The sequence below is a fragment of the Coregonus clupeaformis genome, unplaced genomic scaffold (genome assembly GCF_020615455.1).
Source record: "Coregonus clupeaformis isolate EN_2021a unplaced genomic scaffold, ASM2061545v1 scaf0647, whole genome shotgun sequence".
In the NCBI taxonomy this organism is placed as follows: Eukaryota; Metazoa; Chordata; class Actinopteri; order Salmoniformes; family Salmonidae; genus Coregonus; species Coregonus clupeaformis.
In genome coordinates this window covers 137,249-145,606 of record NW_025534102.1, presented here as the reverse complement: position 1 = coordinate 145,606, position 8,358 = coordinate 137,249, and positions in this window count along the sequence as shown.

The following is an 8,358-nucleotide window of genomic DNA, read 5'->3' as shown; positions in this document are numbered from 1 at the left end:
AACCACATTTGAAAAATAAAACAAAAGTGTCTTATTTATCAAGCATTCTGCCTTGCAATAATAAATATCATAAAATAACTAATAACAAAAAAAAAGCAAAATGTTTGACAGGTTTTGATTAACAAAAAATTGAAAATGCTATTTAGTACTATAATTGTATTTACTAAGATAATATTATTACTAAAATAGTTTCTAAAAGTGTTCTAGGCTACCCTATCCTAGAATTAGGTTACGGTTCAGGCTAAAGTATGTTATATGTAGGGTTAGGGGGTTAAGGTTAAGGCTAAAATAGGTTATACCTAGGGTTAAGGCTAACATAGGTTATACGTAGGCTTAGAGTTTCTGTATTGCACTTTGTGACATCTGCTGGAGTAGAAAGGGCTTTATAAGGGTCCTCTGTAGCTCAGCTGGTATAGCACAGCGCTTGTAATGCCAAGGTAGTGGGTTCGATCCCTGGACCACCCATACACCCAAAAAAAATTCATGACTGTAAGTCGCTTTGGATAAAAGCGCCTGCTAAATGGCATATTATTATTATTATAAATACTTTTGATTGATTGATTGTTAGGTTTACTGTTTTTAAGGCAAAAAACAGTATGGGTTTATAGCTCTCTTGCTCCCCCCTGTGGCCTTCTGTGGTTACTACATAACTCAGTCATGACACTTGCTAGGCTCATAATCTGAGGTAGCAACTGCGTCAGATCTACAAATCCATTAGCTAGACCACCCGATTAGACAACAATCACCCCATTATACCCATTTGGTTTTCAACTCAGTGAACCTGCGCAGCATTAACTCAATTTGATGCCTGCGAACGAAGATTTCGATGCATATCAAATTACCCAGCAGCCATTTAGAAACAACAAATCGCCAAAGAAAAATTGTTATTTATTAATTAAAAAATGTCTTCTGGCTGTTTAAATCAGCCACATCTTGAAAAAGAGGACAGGGACATGTGTTTTGTTTAGGTTGTACACCCTTTTCTGAAAACAAATATGGTTAACCATGACCAGAAACGGTTTAACGTTTGATGGATATCCGCCAGCCATCGCTTACATGTTTGGTGAACACAGCGTGTACTCAGGGGAGCAGTAACCCTCTCACCAAGTATCAATAACCTTGATAATAAGTTATTTGAGGTAAGCCTACAGTGTTAACTATATACATGCTGTCCTTAATCAAAAAGCAAATTGAACAATAAACTCCGGCATCTCAACACTGAAACGAACTCCGTCATTATTCCCCAAGATCACTTCAGCCCACTCTGCTCCTAACTGGACAATATGCTTGGCGCCACACCGGACTTGGACGCGGGGCAGTTCCAGAACGCGGACATGAGCAGAGCAACACAATAAACTAAACCCAGTCTTTACAGTGGCTTACATTAGTAATATTATTTTATTATATTTTTTATATGTAAAACAAACATTCAAAGTTTTGAGATCTGGGCCCATATCCACAAAGTATCTCAGAGTAGAAAATTGGTCTTGATGAGAATAAATACATTTTACTCCTATGGGTATAAATTAAAGCTATGCATGAAGCCTCTAGTCCCACCTAGTCGGTAGATATTTAGGACACCTCATGAGCTGTCCTAACCAGGTAACAATTAACAACAGGTGTCTTGATAATAGGAAAATACAGCGAGTCAGTGGTTCCTGTGCCACATGTAATTGCTTTGGAGTAGTTAAAATAATGTTTTATATTTCTATATGATCAATCCAGAAATAATATAGACCTACATGCAACCGTATGTCTTGTGCTTTTGGCAATTATTTATGTATAATAATTATATACAAGTGACAACATGTATGTCTGCATAGCATTTTGTCTTCATTTTGGCAGATTAACTCATGCTTATTTCTGAAGATTAACTCAGGTTTTCGCCCAGAGGCTAAGGAGTTGGAGCTGTGGCAGGAAATATGTGTTCGATGAAAATGAACATTGTATGCAACATTGTAGGCAACATTATTGGCAAGGGACTCGATGCCTACGATGTCAAAGCTATTTAGAGTCGTTAAACGGGTATGAAGAGTGTGGTTGTATAAAAATTAATAAATATGCATTCCATTATATTAGGCAATAAAGAACAGTAGGCAAAGTGTTCGTAGTCGTGAAAAATTCTATCAAATGTCTTCCATTGCAACGAGTCCAGTCAGGGTGCTGCAGAACCCCTGCAGTACCTCCACTGACCCCGGATTGAGAACTCCTGATTTAGCAGATACTCTATTCCAGAGTGATTTACAGTAAGTGCATTCATCTTAAGATAGCTATTTATTATGAAAATAAACTTGATAAATTCTTCATAAAATTGTCATCTCACCTTTTAGCTTTGGTGTCATGTTCCCCAGAGAGACTCATTTTAGAGGCAGGGACCCCCTCCTCTCTCTCCCCAGACAGACTCATTTTAGAGGCAGGGCCCCCCTCTTCTCTCTCCCCAGAGAGACTCATTTTAGAGGCAGGGCCCCCCTCCTCTCTCTCCCCAGAGAGACTCATTTTAGAGCACTGACCCCTAAACAGAGATGCAGCATGTTGGTTGTGGTGAACACAGTGACAACTAATTCTAGAATGTCAATTGTTCTCTTTTACTTATGATCTCTTAGAAATTAAACATTTACTAACAGACATATCCAAACAGTCGGGTGATTTAATTTAATCACATGAACATTGTTACGTTCCCCAACAAGAAATAAAACATTGTCTCTCAAACAGAAGAAGGAACTAACAAAGAGTCACTAACAACAACCAAAACGAAACAGGTGGTTTTAGGAGGGGTTCTGAAAGACACTCATGGGGGGTGTCCACTAGTGATGGGAAACAGAGGCTTTCTGAACCGCTTTGGGGCTTTCACCAAATTGTGCCGAAAACGGAATGGATAGATTTGAGTACTAATAAACAACATTTAGTTATGTTACAATCAAAACATTTACAAAAACTGAACAGCCTATGCTTATAGAAATTCATCATTTAAAAGTCATTTAAAAGTTAGAAATACAATGTAGCCAGTTTTCAAAGAAAACTATAAAAACTAAATCTATACAGGTATTTGATTCTGTGCCTCCACAAGACAAGACACTCACTCACTGTTCCCAAGGCAGAGGCACCTGTCAGGTGAGAAATGGAGGAGAATATCTAGACTAAGACTGTTAGTAATGTCCAGCAGAGGACATGGAGGAGAATATCTAGACTAAGACTGTTAGTAGTGTCCAGCAGAGGACATGGGAGGAGAATATCTAGACTAAGGCTGTTAGTAGTGTCCAGCAGAGGACATGGAGGAGAATATCTAGACTAAGACTGTTAGTAGTGTCCAAGAGAGGACATGGAGGAGAATATCTAGACTAAGACTGTTAGTAGTGTCCAGCAGAGGACATGGAGGAGAATATCTAGACTAAGGCTGTTAGTAGTGTCCAGCAGAGGACATGGAGGAGAATATCTAGACTAAGACTGTTAGTAGTGTCCAAGAGAGGACATGGAGGAGAATATCTAGACTAAGACTGTTAGTAGTGTCCAGCAGAGGACATGGAGGAGAATATCTAGACTAAGACTGTTAGTAGTCTCCAGCAGAGGACATGGAGGAGAATATCTAGACTAAGACTGTCAGTAGTGTCCAGCAGAGGTAAATGTTTTGGAAGCAGCAGCGGGATCCACTGACTGAGGGGTCAAACAAAGCTTTTTATGTAATTTGTATGTCTTTGCCCTGAGCTATCTTTCCATCTGCTAAGGTGAAATATCTAGACTGACCAAAAAAATAAACGCAACATGCAACAATTTCAACGATTTTACTGAGTTACAGTTCATATAAGGAAATCAGTCAATTAAAATGAATTCATTAGGCCCTAATCTATGGATTTCACATGACTGGGCAGGGGAGCCAGGCCCACCCACTGAGGAGCCAGGCCCAGCCAATCAGAATGAGTTTTTCCAAACAAAAGGGCTTTATTACAGACAGAAATACTCCTCAGTTTCATCAACTGTCCGGGTGGCTGGTCTCAGACGATGTGGAGGTCCTGGGCTGGCGTGGTTACACGCGGTCTGCGGTTGTGAGTCCGGTTGACGTACTGCCAAATTCTCTAAAACAACGTTGGAGGCAGCTTATGGTAGAGAAATGAACATTCAATTCTCTGGCAACAGCTCTGTGGACATTCCGCAGTCAGCATGCCAATGGCACGCCTCCCCTCAAAACCTGAGACATCTGTGGCATTGTGTTGTGTGACAAAACTGCACATTTTTGAGTGGCCTTTTATTGTCCCCAGCACAAGGTGTACCTGTGTAATTATCATGCTGTTTAATCAGCTTTTGATATTCCACCCCTGTCAGGTGGATGGATTATCTTGGCAACGGATAAATGCTCACTAACAGGGATGTTACCAAATTTGTGCACAAAATTGGAGAGAAATAAGCTTTTTGTCGCGAATGGAACATTTCTGGAATATTTTATTTCAAGTCATGAAACATGAGACCAACACTTTACATGTTGCGTTTATATTTTTGTTCAGTATAGATACAAACACAAAGCTTCCAGCAGAGGTCAGTGCTCTTCTGACACCTGTCAGATGGTAGTGTAATGTCCGAAGCTTCGACCGTCATCATCACGTAGTATTGTTACTTTGATACAAGCATTGATACGTTGTGTCGAATCAGTAGTGCTTTGAAAACTGCAATGTCGCATCGGAGCTCCAGTATTAATCGACCAATCCCTAGTGTCCACTGAATGTTGACTAGCAACAAGAAAGTGGTACCTAAAAGACTCCCACCATGAGTGCCCATTGAAGTGGCTCCAGACGAGGACATCTGAAATAAAAACCCTCCAACTTACAATATGGAGTAAAAAAACAAGTGGAGCAAACCAAATCAAACCAGACCAAACCAGACCACACCAAACCAGACCAAACCAGATCAAACCAGACCAAACCAGACCAAACCAAACCAGACCACACCAGACCAAACCAAACCAGACCACACCAGACCACACCAAACCAGACCAAACCAAACCACACCAGACCAAACCAGACCAAACCAAACCAAACCAAACCAAACCACACCAGACCAAACCAGACCAAACCAGACCAGACCAAACCAGACCAAACCAAACCACACCAGACCAAACCAGACCAAACCAAACCAGACCAAACCAGGCCAAACCAGACCAAACCAGACCAAACCAGACCAAACCAAACCAAACCAAACCAGACCAAACCAGACCAAACCAGACCAACCCAGACCACACCAAACCAGACCAAACCAGACCAAACCAGACCAAACCAAACCAAACCAGACCAGACCAAACCAGACCAAACCAGACCAAACCAGACCACACCAAACCAGACCAAACCAGACCAATCCAATCCAAACCAAACCAAACCAAATCCTGGGAGATACAAGACAGAAATACTTTGTTCATCAACTTAAAGAAGCAGAGCTACAAAGAGGTGCCAGTCTTCTAACATCTCTAAGGCCAACCAGAACACTGGGCCAGCTGCTCTTCAATATCACATAACAGATGGAACCCTTCTGACTAAAGAGATGACAAGCCAGCACAGGCATAAGCATACTGTCTAATGAGGTGGCGCCAAGAGGTGCGGCCAACGTGCTAACGTCCAACCTCAAAATATAAATGGAAATACCAAAGCCTGTAACAACATGTAGTCGTGACTGATATCTTTCACCTCATCTCCCTGTTACTGTTTGTTAAGGTAGTTATAGACAGTGCAGCAACACAAGGCCACATTCCTCTCACCCCTTCCACTCTCTCAGGCTAATGTGTATTTATTAAAAGTAGACTATTTCTTTCAATCTGTTCTTTTCTAAACATATCTGAGAATGTAGACAGAAGGGCTAAAACGGACATGATTGATCTGAGGGGGATCAGTGATACGTACAGAAAGGTTTTTTGCAACAAGTAAGATATTTTATATTATGTAAAGTAGGCTAGGTTTTACTGTATAATAGCAGTTTGTTAGTGATATGCAGATCAAGGTCTATACCTCGGCTATAGCATACAATATCCTAGATGACCAGCCTAAACCTGTTCAGATCAGTTCACACAGGTTATCAGTCGCAGGATTGATCACCTACAAATCGGTTTGAAGTCTAAACAGCGGGCAGGGCGGTAAACCAGGTTGCTGGCCAAAAAGGCAAACACCCTACGCATCACAGCAGTAGGGTTAACAGCAGTAGGGTTAACAGCAGTAGGGTTAACAGCAGTAGGGTTAACAGCAGTAGGGTTAACAGCAATAGGGTTAACAGCAGTAGGGTTAACATCAGTAGGGTTAACAGCAGTAGGGTTTACAGCAGTACGGTTAACAGCAATAGGGTTAACAGCAGTAGGGTTAACAGCAGTAGGGTTAACAGCAGTAGGGTTAACAGCAGTAGGGTTAACAGCAGCAGGGTTAACAGCAGTAGGGTTACAGCAGTAGGGTTAACAGCAGTAGGGTTAACAGCAGTAGGGTTAACAGCAGTAGGGTTAACAGCAGTAGGGTTAACAGCAGTAGGGTTAACAGCAATAGGGTTAACAGCAGTAGGGTTAACAGCAGTAGGGTTAACAGCAGTAGGGTTAACAGCAGTAGGGTTAACAGCAATAGGGTTAACAGCAGTAGGGTTAACAGCAGTAGGGTTAACAGCAGTAGGGTTAACAGCAATAGGGTTAACAGCAGTAGGGTTAACAGCAGTAGGGTTAACCCTATTGCTACAATGGGAATTGTAACCTGGCTCACACTGCCCCCTATAAAAGTCTCGTGCTTCGACTACTCAGACCCCTCACATGTCCGGACCATAAATTCTGATGGCCTCACAGACACCATACTACTTCTGACACCAATGTAGTGAACAGCGGGGCAGGGAAGCGAACCCAGGTTGTATGTGTAAAAGGCAAACAACCTACGCATCGCGCCGCTGGCGCCAATTGGGTTACTTGGTTGGAATTGTGACGTGGCTCATTTAGCGAGGATCGCTACACTATAGTAGAACTATGATACAATTACATTTATCATATCAAATGTTAAATGTAGAACTATAATATATGAAAATATTGAATTTGACTTGCCCACATTCAGTTAGCTCCATTTTGTATGATTAAACTGACACGTACCTGTCTCAGTAGAAGTCGACTGTTAGGTCTGAGTGTTTTACTTCCATTCACTGTACTAGAATTACACCAGACATTACATTTCTCTACCACTTTATAATAATCCCTGGAAAGATTCTCACCTTGTAGCCTGAATTCACAACCAGAACATATCAAGTCATTGAGATATTTTCAGTTCTGCTGAGAGAGCACCTTCGTGATGACTAGCGCTCTGTATATTCTAATGGGTGAAGTCTGATCTGGAATGTGAAGCTAACTGAAATGTAGATAAGCTTTGAAAAAACAGTATATCTAGCTTGCATCATAGTCCACCCCTCAGGCTACATACAGGTTTCAGCATGAGGCAGGCATCAACAGCCATTAGTTTACCGCAGCCAACAGTTTTAAAATGTTGCAATAAACCGCTTTTTTGTTGTTGTCATTTAGCAGACACTCTTATCCAGAAGAACTTACTGTTAGTGAGTGCATACATTATTTTTCATACTGCCCCCCCGTGGGAAACAAACCCACAACCCGGGCATTGCAAACACCATTCTCTACCAACTGAGCTACATCCCTGCCAGCAATTCCCTCCCTTACCCTGGGCCAATTGTGCACCCACAATTTTATCAACTATATGAATACACATAACAATATCATCAACTATATCAATACACATAACAATATCATCAACTATATTAATACACATAACAATATCATCAACTATATGAATACACATAATATCATCAACTATATTAATACACATAATATCATCAACTATATTAATACACATAACAATATCATCAACTATATGAATACACATAACAATATCATCAACTATATTAATATCATAACAATATCATCAACTATATGAATACACATAACAATATCATCAACTATATTAATACACATAACAATATCATCAACTATATGAATACACATAACAATATCATCAACTATATTAATACACATAACAATATCATCAACTATATTAATACACATAACAATATCATCAACTATATTAATACACATAACAATATCATCAACAATATGAATACACATAATATCATCAACTATATTAATACACATAATATCATCAACTATATTAATACACATAATATCATCAACTATATTAATACACATAACAATATCATCAATTATATGAATACACATAACAATATCATCAACTATATGAATATAATAACAATATCATCAACTATATGAATACACATAACAATATCATCAACTATATTAATACACATAATATCATCAACTATATTAATACACATAATATC